Raw genomic sequence first — 11,812 nt, 5'->3', positions numbered from 1 at the left:
TCGTCAACCTGCCTTTGAACTGTATTCCTTAGGTGTTTGTAATTTGTGAACCCTGGATCAGGAATCTGGCCATTTTGACCTCTTAAAAACGTTAAGAGCGTTGTTTCATATGGTGATGTATTGAAGGATTTCCCTGATCCAGGGTTCTGTCCTTCATTTGATCCTCATCACCTTGGAAGAGTCAACATGCTCTATCAACATCCTTACTTTCCATAACATCAGACCAGTCTACCTGTCCTAGCAGTTCATTAACTTGTTCTTTGTCATAGTTTTTTAGGGATCTGGTCCTGATGGTACTGTGACAATTTACAGTTTATTTTCTTTCATAGTGCAGTGTATTAAGAAATGGTCACTAATTACATATGCAGTTACACTACTTTGGGATATCGTGTGATTATCTGATACCATAATGAGATCAATGGCATTCTGACTGGTGTTACAGATTCTTGTGGGCTCATTTATCACCGGAGTTAAACTGGTTCGAGCCCAGGTAAGGGCGAGGAGAGGTACGGAAGCTATACTGTTACTGATGCACACAACCCTGCCTCTCTGATTTTTGATTTCTGAGTCTTTGACGGAAGGATCCAGCCAAGTCTCTGTAACATCACTTTCTGGGTGTCACGTCCTGGCCAGTATAAGGGTTAATTAGTATTGTAGTTTGGTCAGGACGTGGCAGAGGGTATTCATTTTATGTGGTTCGGGGTGGTGTGTTTGTTAACCTAATGGGGCTAGGGGGCAGTATTTTCACGGCTGGATAAAAAAACATACCCGATTTAATCTGGTTACTAATCCTACCCAGTAACTAGAATATGCATATACTTATTATATATGGATAGAAAACACCCTAAAGTTTCTAAAACTGTTTGAATGGTGTCTGTGAGTATAACAGAACTCATTTGGCCGGCAAAACCCTGAGACATTTTCTGACAGGAAGTGGATACCTGATGTGTTGAATTACCTTTAAGCCTATGCCATTGAAACACACAGGGGCTGATTAATGTTTTGGCACTTCCTATTGCTTCCACTAGATGTCCCCAGCCTTTACAAAGTGTTTTGAATCTTCTACTATGAGATCTGACCGAACAAGAGCCTTGAAACGGTGATGGCCGATTAGACTCTGGCGTGCGAGGTCATGTTGGGTACCCTCGTTCCAAAACGTTTTAAAAGAGAATGCATTCGTCCACCTTGAATATTATTCATGTTCTGGTTAAAAAAGGCCCTAATGATTTATGCTATACAACGTTTGACATGTTTGAACGAACGTAAATATATTTTTTCCCCTCGTTCATGACGAGAAGTCCGGCTGGCTTAGATCATGTGCTAACAACACGGATCTTTTTGGATATAAATGATGAGCTTTTTTGAACAAAACTACATTCGTTATGGACCTGGGATTCCTGGAAGTGACATCTGATGAAGAGAATCAAAGGTAATGGATTATTTACATAGTATTTTCGATTTTAGATCTCTCCAACATGGCCGTTTGTCTGTATAGCAAAGCATATTTTTCTGGGCGCAGTGCTCAGATTATTGCAAAGTGTGATTTCCCAGTAAGGTTATTTTTAAATCTGGCAAGTTGATTGCGTTCAAGAGATGTAAATCTATAATTCTTTAAATGACAATATAATATTTTACCAATGTTTTCTAATTTTAATTATTTAATTTGTGGTGCTGACTTGACTGCCGGTTATTGGAGGGAAACGATTTCCTCAACATCAATGCCATTTTTGGATATAAATATGAACTTGATAGAACTAAAAATGCATGCATTGTCTAACATAATGTCCTAGGAGTGTCATCTGATGGAGATTGTAAAAGGTTAGTGCATCATTTTAGCTGGTTTTATGGTTTTGGTGACCCTGTCTTTGAATTGACAAAACATTACACACAGCTATTGTCAATGTACTCTCCTAACATAATGTAACTTTATGCTTTCGCCGTAAAACCTTTTTGAAATCGGACAACGTGGTTAGATTAAGGAGATGTTTATCTTTCAAAGGGTGTAAGGTAGTTGTATGTTTGAAAAATTTGAATTTTGACATTTATTTGGTTTCAAATTTGCCGCTCTTGAAATGCACCTGCTGTTGATAGGGTGCACCACGGGTGGCACGCTAGCGTCCCACATAGCCCCAAGAGGTTAAAATGCAAACAATGTAAACCTCTGGAGGCGAGGGGCCTAAAAGAGTCTAGCTACCTCAGGAAGATCCGTTTGGGGCACTTGGTTGAGTTCGCCCCCAGAGTCCTCCACTTCCCCAAGGAAGGCTGCTGACTCAATTGATTGGTCCTCTGTCCACTGTCCCACAAAGGGTTCAACTCTGTCCATCTTCACGCAGTGTTGGGCCTTCACCTCTGATGGTGGAGCGACCACCCCCTCCAACTGTCACCTGCCGGCTTTGGTTGCAGCGAGTCTCTTTAGCCGTTGCCTCACTCCCCCTCTTCTCCCTCGCTCCCAGGGCTGTCCAGTCTGAACATGGGCTTACTTGTGTGGCTTGACTATGTCCAGTATCTCATCCAGTCCTGGTGGAGAGTAGAATTGATGTCTTAGAAGAATAAGGCTCTCCCATGTGTACCAGTGTCTAGTTGCATCTTTAGTTTCCATGGTTACCACAGGTGAGAAGCACATCAAAATGCAGCTAAAAGTCCTTTGATTGAAAAATACCTCCCTTCAGCAGTTGAAGCAACCATTCCGAAGCAATGTACAGAAAACTGAAAAACACAATAGTCCTTGGCACCAGGATATGAGATGATCTAGGCTGGTATTTCAAAACAAGTAGTCAAATATCCAACCCAATTCAATCTTTTTCATAAAAAACTAGATTTCTGTATTCTATACTTGAATAGCTATCAAAAAAAGAAAAAGTTGATAAAAAACAATGCACATAAAACACACTTAAAACAAATACAGTGAGGGAAAAAAGTATTTGATCCCCTGCTGATTTTGTACGTTTGCCCAATGACAAAGAAATTATTAGTCTATAATTTTAATCGTAGGTTTATTTGAACAGTGAGAGACTGAATAACAACAAAAAAATGCAGAAAAACGCAAGTAAAAAATGTTATAAATTGATTTGCATTTTAATGAGAAAAATAAGTATTTGACCCCCTCTCAATCAGAAAGATTTCTGGCTCCCAGGTGTCTTTTATACAGGTAACGAGCTGAGATGAGGAGCACACTCTTAAAGGGAGTGCTCCTCATCTCAGCTTGTTACCAGTATAAAAGACACCTGTCCACAGAAGCAATCAATCAATCAGATTCCAAACTCTCCACCATAGCCAAGACCAAAGTGCTCTCCAAGGATGTCAGGGACAAGATTGTAGACCTACACAAGGCTGGAATGGGCTACAAGACCATCGCCAAGCAGCTTGGTGAGAAGGTGACAACATTTGGTGCGATTATTCGCAAATGGAAGAAACACAAAAGAACCGTCATTCTCCCTCGGCCTGGGGCACCATGCAAGATCTCACCTCGTGGAGTTGCAATGATCATGAGAATGGTGAGGAATCAGCCCAGAACTACACGGGAGGATCTTGTCAATGATCTCAAGGCAGCTGGGACCATAGTCAAAACAATTGGTAACACACAATGCCGTGAAACACTGAAATCCTGCAGCGCCCGCAAGGTCCCCCTGCTCAAGAAAGCACATATACATGCCCGTCTGAAGTTTACCAATGAACATCTGAATGATTCAGAGGACAACTGGATGAAAGTGTTGTGGTCAGATGAGACCAAAATGGAGCTCTTTGGCATCAACTCCACTCGCCGTGTTTGGAGGAGGAGGAATGCTGCCTATGACCCCAAGAAGACCATCTCCACCGTCAAACATGGAGGTGGAAACATTATGCTTTGGGGGTGTTTTTCTGCTAAGGGGACAGGACAACTTCACCGCATCAAAGGAACGATGGACGGGGCCATGTACCGTCAAATCTTGGGTGAGAACCTCCTTCCCTCAGCCAGGGCATTGAAAATGGGTCGTGGATGGGTATTCCAGCATGAAAATGACCCAAAACACATGGCCAAGGCAACAAAGGAGTGACTCAAGAAGAAGCACATTAAGGTCCTGGAGTGGCCTAGCCAGTCTCCAGACCTTAATCCCATAGACAATCTGTGGAGGGAGCTGAAGATTCGAGTTGCCAAACGTCAGCCTCGAAACCTTGTCCCACTCCTGCAAAGAGGAGTGGGACAAAATCCCCCCTGAGATGTGTGCAAACCTGGTGGCCAACTACAAGAAACATCTGACCTCTGTGATTGCCAACAAGGGTTTTGCCACCAAGTACTAAGTCATGTTTTACAGAGGGGTCAAATACTTATTTCCCTCATTAAAATGCAAATCAATTTATAACATTTTTGACATGCGTTTTTCTGGATATTTTTGTCGTTATTCTGTCTCTAACTGTTCAAATAACCTACCATTAAAATTATAGACTGATCATTTCTTTGTCAGTGGGCAAACATACAAAATCAGCAGGGGATCAAATACTTTTTTCCCTCACTGTAATTATAGAGAAATTCACAGGAGTAAACTACCAAGGCTGCGACTAGGAGCCACGGCAACCACGGAACCATGTAGGTGTAAGTATAAGAGAGAGAGAAAGAGGAGCCCTGCCAGATTCTCACTGGCTAAGCAATGACTCATGGGTTCAAGGCCCCCTTGTCCGTAAACAGCATTTTTCTCATAATTTGGCCGCTGAATCACAAGCCAAGCATGCATAATCTCAAATCATCTCAAATTGCATCCTATTGCCTATGTAGTGCACTTCTTTTGACCAGGGCCCATAGGGCACTAATGTGTGTATGTGCGTGCGTGTGTATGTATTTTCCATCTGTAGATGCTCTACAGGTTATCATACTATGAACAAACTACATGTTGATAAGCAACTGCTTGCTAAGTTTAGAACTAGGGTTAGGTTTAGTAGATAGTTAGTTGAGAGGTTACTAATAGTCTGTAGTAAGTCTGAGGAGCATCTACAGATGGACTATCCAAATAGTGTTACCAAAAGTGGTTGTCAACACTTTTCTCACACCTCTGATGACCATAGAGGATGATTGGGCTAATGTGAGGTACCACTGTGCTGTGGGATAGCTCTGGAAGTCACATAATTAATTAAATAAAGTCCAACTGTGTGCAATCTAAGTGTCACATGATCTGTCACATGATCTCAGTATATATACACCTGTTCTGAAAGGCCCCAGGGTCTGCAGCACCACTAAGCAGGGGCACCACCAAGCAAGCGGCACCATTAAGACCAAGGAGCTCTCCAAACAGGTCAGGGACAAAGTTGTGGAGAAGTACATATCAGGGTTGGGTTATAAAAAAATATCAGAAACTTTGAACGTCCCATTAAATCCATTATTCAAAAATGTTAAGAATATGGCACCACAACAAACCTGCCAAGAGAGGGCCACCCACCAAAAGTCAAAGACCAGGCAAGGAGAGCATAAATCAGAGAGGCAACAAAGAGACCAAAGATAACCCTGGAGGAGCTGCAAAGCTCGACAGCAAAGATTGGAGTATCTGTCCATAGGACCACTTTAAGCCGTACACTCCACAGAGCTGGAATTTATGGAAGAGTGGCCAGAAAAAAATCCATTGCTTAAAGAAAGAAATAAGCAAACACGTTTGGTGTTCGCCAAAAGGTATGTGGGAGACTCTCCAAACACATGGAAGAAGGTATTCTGGTCAGGTGAAACAAAAATTTAGCTTTTTGGCCATCAAGGAAAACGCTATCTCTGGAACAAACCCAACACCTCTCATCACCCCGAAAACCCTATCCTCACAGTGAAGCATGGAAACTGGTCAGAATTGAAGGAATGATGGATGGCGCTAAATACAGGGAAATTCTTGAGGGAAACCAGTTTCAAATCTCTGTCTTCAAATCCCAAGAATTTCTTGTTAACAAACTATCGTTTTGGCAAGTCGTTCAGGACATCTACTTTGTGCCTGACACAAGTCATTTTTCAAACAATTGTTTACAGACAGATTATTTCACTGTATCACAATTCCAGTAGGTCAGAAGTTTACATACACTAAGTTGACTGTGCCTTTAACCTGTCTGGGCAAGGGGGCAGTATTTTCACGGCCGGATGAAAAACGTACCCAATTTAAACAGGTTACTACTCTGGCCCAGAAACTAAAATATGCATATTATTAGTGGATATGGATAGAAAACACTCTGAAGTCTCTAAAACTGTTTGAATGGTGTCTGTGAGTATAACAGAACTCATATGGCAGGCAAAAACCTGAGAAAATTCCAAGCAGGAAGTGGAAAGTCTGAGAATTGTAGTTCTTCTTTTGATTCTCTATCGAAACTACAGTGTCTGTGGGGGACGTTGCACTTCCTAAGGCTTCCATTGGCTGTCTAAAGCCTTCAGAAAGTTGTTTGAGCATTTTCCTGTCACTGGGCAGATAATAGGAGCTCAGTTTCTGAGTGGACTGCCTGGCAACAAAGGGATTGGATATGCTCGGTCACGCGAGCACGCCGTTCCTTCTTTTTCTTCTTGAATGAATACGCTATTGTCCAGTTGGAATATTATCGCAATTTTACGTTGAAAATAACATAAAGATTGATTTTAAACAGCGTTTGACATGCTTCTAAGTACGGTAATGGAACATTTTGACTTTTTGTCTCTCTCTGACGAAGATCAGCAAAGGTAAGAGAATATTTCTAATACTAATTGTGAGTTTAGGTTGCCCCGAACTTGGCGGGTGTCTGAATAGCTCGCCGTGATGGCTGAGCTATGTACTCAGAATATTGAAAAATGTGCTTTCTCCGTAAAGCTATTTTAAAATCTGACACAGCGGTTGCATCCAGGGGTAGTCTATCTATAATTCTTAAAATAATTGTTATGTATTTTGTCAACGTTTATGATGAGTATTTTTGTAAATTGATGTGCACATTCACCGGATGTTTTGGTGGGAATACATTTTCTGAACATCATGCGCCAATGTAAAATGCTGTTTTTGGATATAAATATTACCTTAATCGAACAAAACATACATGTACTGTGTAACATATTGTCCTAGGAGTGTCATCTGATGAAGATCGTCAAAGGTTAGTGCTTCATTTAGCTGTGTTTTGGGTTTTATTGACACATGTCCTTGCTTGGAAAATGGCTGTGTGATTATTTTTGTCTATGTACTCTCCTAACATAATCTAATGTTTTGCTTTCGCTGTAAAGCCTTTTTGAAATCGGACAATGTGGTTAGATTAACGAGAAGTTTCTCTTTAAAATGGTGTAAAATATGTATGTTTGAGAAAGTTGAATTATGAAATTTTGTTGTTTTTGAATTTTCCGGCCTGATATGTCACTGGCTGTGTCCTGCAGGTGGGGAGCTAGGGTCCCACGTAGCTCATAAAAGTTAATACTTATTATAGGCAGGGTTAGATGAAGACCACTTAGTACCCACAGGGCAGGTAGCTGGCATCCCACCTAGCCCATAGAAGTTAAGTGTTTTCTTTAATAAATTAAAAAGATGAGCACTTTACCCCGCTGCGCCTTGGTCCAATCCTTACGACGCCCATGACAGAACCACCCACCAAACAAGGACCAAGCAGCGGGTATTGGATCACCGAGGAGAAGGATGGACGTGGAAGGCAGAACGACGTTTCTGGGAGAGGAAATTAAGGGAGCTACATGAGGCCGAGAGGCATCCCCCGAAAAAATGTTGGGGGGGGGGGCACACGGGGAGTTTGGCAGAGTCAGGTTGGAGACCTGAGCCAACTCCCCGTGCTTATTATGGGGAGCGACGGATAAAGCAAGCACCTTGTTAAGCAGAAATGAACACAGTGTCGCCCATACGCACGCACAGTCCGGTGCGGCCAATAAGGGCTCCGCAGCGTTGCCGGGCGAGAGTTGGCCGGCAGCCAGGAAGAAGTGTGCCGGTACAACGGATCTGGTCTCTAGCGTCCCACCTAGCCCATAGAAGTTAACCTGTTGGGTCTAGGGGGCAGCATTTGCACGTCTGGATAAAAAAAATGTACCCGATTTAATCTGGTTACTAATCCTACCCAGTAACTAGAATATGCATATACTTATTATATATGGATAGAAAACACTCTAAAGTTTCTAAAACTGTTTGAATGGTGTCTGTGAGTATAACAGAACTCATTTGGCAGGCAAAACCCTGAGACATTTTCTGACAGGAAGTGGATACCTGATGTGTTGTATTGACTTTAAACCTATCCCATTGAAAAACACAGGGGCTTAGGAATATTTTGGCACTTCCTATTGCTTCCACTAGATGTCACCAGCCTTTACAAAGTGTTTTGAGTCTTCTGGAGGGAGATCTGACCGAACAAGAGCCATGGAACGATGATGTCCCATTAGACACCTGGCGCGCGAGTTCATGTTGGGTACCCTCGTTCCAATACGTTATAAAAGAGTATGCATTCGTCCACCTTGAATATTATTCATGTTCTGGTTAAAAAAGGCCCTAATGATTTATGCTATACAACGTTTGACATGTTTGAACGAACGGAAATATATTTTTTCCCCTCGTTCATGACGAGAAGTCCGGCTGGCTTACATCATGTGCTAACGAGACGGAGATTTTTGGACATAATGATGAGCTTTTTTGAACAAAACTACATTCGTTATGGACCTGTGATACCTGGAAGTGACATCTGATGAAGAGAATCAAAGGTAATGGATTATTTACATAGTATTTTCGATTTTAGATCTCCCCAACATGACGTCTAGTCTGTATCGTAACGCGTATTTTTCTGGGCGCAGTGCTCAGATTATTGCAAAGTGTGATTTCCCAGTAAGGTTATTTTTAAATCTGGCAAGTTGATTGAGTTCAAAAGATGTAAATCTATAATTCTTTAAATGACAATATAATATTTTACCAATGTTTTCTAATTTTAATTATTTAATTTGTGACGCTGACTTGACTGCCGGTTATTGGAGGGAAACGATTTCCTCAACATCAATGCCATAGTAAAACGCTGTTTTTGGATATAAATATGAACTTGATAGAACTAAAAATGCATGTATTGTCTAACATAATGTCCTAGGAGTGTCATCTGATGGAGATTGTAAAAGGTTAGTGCATCATTTTAGCTGGTTTTATGGTTTTGGTGACCCTGTCTTTGACTTGACAAAACATTACACACAACTCTTGTAAATGTACTGTCCTAACATACTCTAAATTTATGCTTTCGCCGTAAAACCTTTTTGAAATCGTAAAACGTGGTTAGATTAAGGAGATGTTTATCTTTCAAATGGTGTAAAATAGTAGTATTTTTGAAAAATTTGAATTTTGACATTTATTTGGATTCAAATTTGCCGCTCTTGAAATGCACCTGCTGTTGATGGAGTGCACCACGGGTGGCACGCTAGCGTCCCACCTAGCCCCAAGAGGTTAAACAGCTTGGAAAATACCAGAAAATGATGTCATGGCTTTAGAAGCTTCTGATAGGCTAATTTACATAATTTGAGTCAATTGGAGGTGTACCTGTGGAGGTATTTCAAGGCCTACCTTCAAACTCAGTGCCTCTTTGCCTGACATCATGGGAAAATCAAAAGAAATCAGTCAAGACCTCAGAAAAAAATGTGTATATCTCCACAAGTCTGGTTCATCCTTGGGAGCAATTTCCAAACACCTGAAGGTACCACGTTCATCTATACAAGCAGTAGGACGCAAGTATAAACACCATGGGACCACACAGCCGTCATACTGCTCAGGAAGGAGATGCGTTCTGTTTCCTAGAGATGAACGTACTTTGGTGCGAAAAGTATAAATCAATCCCAGAACAACAGCAAAGGACCCTGTGAAGATACTGGAAGAAACAGGTACAAAAGTATCTGTATCCACAGTAAAACAAGTCCTATATCGACATAACCTGAAAGGCCGCTTAGCAAGGAAGAAGCCACTGCTCCAAAACAGCCATAAAAAAGCCAGACTACGGTTTGCAACTGCACATGGGGACAAAGATCGTACTTTTTGGAGAAATGTCCTCTGGTCTGATGAAACAAAACTATAACTTTTTGGCCATAATGACCGTCGTTATGTTTGGACGATAAAGGGACTTGCAAGCCGAAGAACACCATCCCAACCGTGAAGCACAGGGTTGGCGGCATCATGTTGTGGGGGTGCTTTGCTGCAGGAGGGACTGGTTCACTTCACAAAATAGATTGCATCATGAGGTAGGAAAATGATGTGGATATATTGAAGCAATATCTCAAGACATTAGTCAAGAAGTTGAAACTTGATCGCAAATGGGTCTTCCAAATGGACAATGACACCAAGCATACTTCCAAAGTTGTGGCAAAATGGCTTAAAGACAACAAAGTCAAGGTATTGGAGTGGCCATCACAAAGCCCTGACCTCAACCCTGCAGAACATTTGCTGTCAGAACTGAAAAAGTGTGTGCGAGCAAGGAGGCCTACAAACCTGACTCAGTTACACCAGCTCTGTCAGGAGGAATGGGCCAAAATTCACCCAACTTATTGTGGGAAGCTTGTGGAAGGCTACCCGAAATGTTTGACCAAATTAAACAATTTATTAAAGGCAATGCTACCAAATACTAATTGAGTGTATGTAAACATCTGACCCACTGGGAATGTGATGAAATAAATAAAAGCTGAAATAAATCATTTTCTCTACCATTATTCTGACATTTAACGTTCTTAAAATAAAGTGGTGATCCTAACTGACCTAAAACAGGGATTTTTTACTAGGATTAAATGTCAGGAATTGTGAAAACTGAGTTTAAATGTATTTGGTGTATGTAAACTTCCGACTTCAACTGTATGTCTGCACATGTCGGCCTACCAACTGCCAGATTCACACTGTGACTTGGGATAGCTCTAGACTGGTGAGTGTTTTAGATGGTTGGATATGTCTCTGGAAGAGGCAGATTGAAAGAGGGTGAGAGAGGGCATGGGAGAAAGAAAGATAGAAAAGTAGTTGGGGAGGAAGAGAGATAGAGAGGGTCAGAAAGAGGGAGAGAGAGAGGGAAAGACAGAGAGATAGAGAGAACTTTCCCCTCCATCTGTTCTACCTCCATTGTATTGTGTCAGCCACACAATGTCCCCCTTTGTCTTTCTTTCATTAATATTCGTGACGACGTACAGGTTCAGAAGGCCGCAGGTTATTCACCTCAGTCATTTGTCTATTAGTCAAATATCATGGACATATTGACAGTCAACTAATGAATGCAGTAGTTCAGAACATATTTTCATGCCGTCAATTTCATTATCATGGTGCAATCTTGTGATTGTTGTTAAAGAAAGTATTATGCCATTAGAATTGAACTAGTATTAGCTACATGTAACATGAGCGTAGATGACCCAACTCAAAGTGCAAGGTTTAATCACCTTAACAAATGTGTGCTTTGTGACAGTGAGGTATGCCCAACAGGTATGAATCTCCTGGATCAGTGAATAACGATGTCCGTTGCCCACCGTTCCCTGTGACGCTGATACACCATTACATGGTGTGATGGCTATGAGAGTCTCTAATAAAAATGTTATAACCAGATAGGTAACTGGGGGCAAGGTCATGTATAAATGTAAAAACAATCAACAATTTGATCTCCGCCACCTGGAGATCAACTGGAAGCCAGTTCAGCCCTGAAATTATTATTCTCATTAGTTTGTTTTGGGCTGTTTGAAGTTTGTCCTTCCGATTACTTGTTATTCCACTGCACCATGAGAAACAAGCATAGTCATAGTGGCACTGTATCAGAGATGTTGCCAGGATCCTCATAGTCTCTGTATCCAGGAACTTGGCTACCCTTGCCAGGAACTTTATCCTGGAGTGAACCCTCCCAATGTTACATCTGCTCCTGTCACGTACTTTACTTCTCA

This window comes from Salmo salar, chromosome 16 (assembly GCF_965601325.2).
Source record: "Salmo salar chromosome 16, fSalSal1, whole genome shotgun sequence".
In the NCBI taxonomy this organism is placed as follows: domain Eukaryota; kingdom Metazoa; phylum Chordata; class Actinopteri; order Salmoniformes; family Salmonidae; genus Salmo; species Salmo salar.
Note: the sequence above shows the minus strand (reverse complement) of the source record.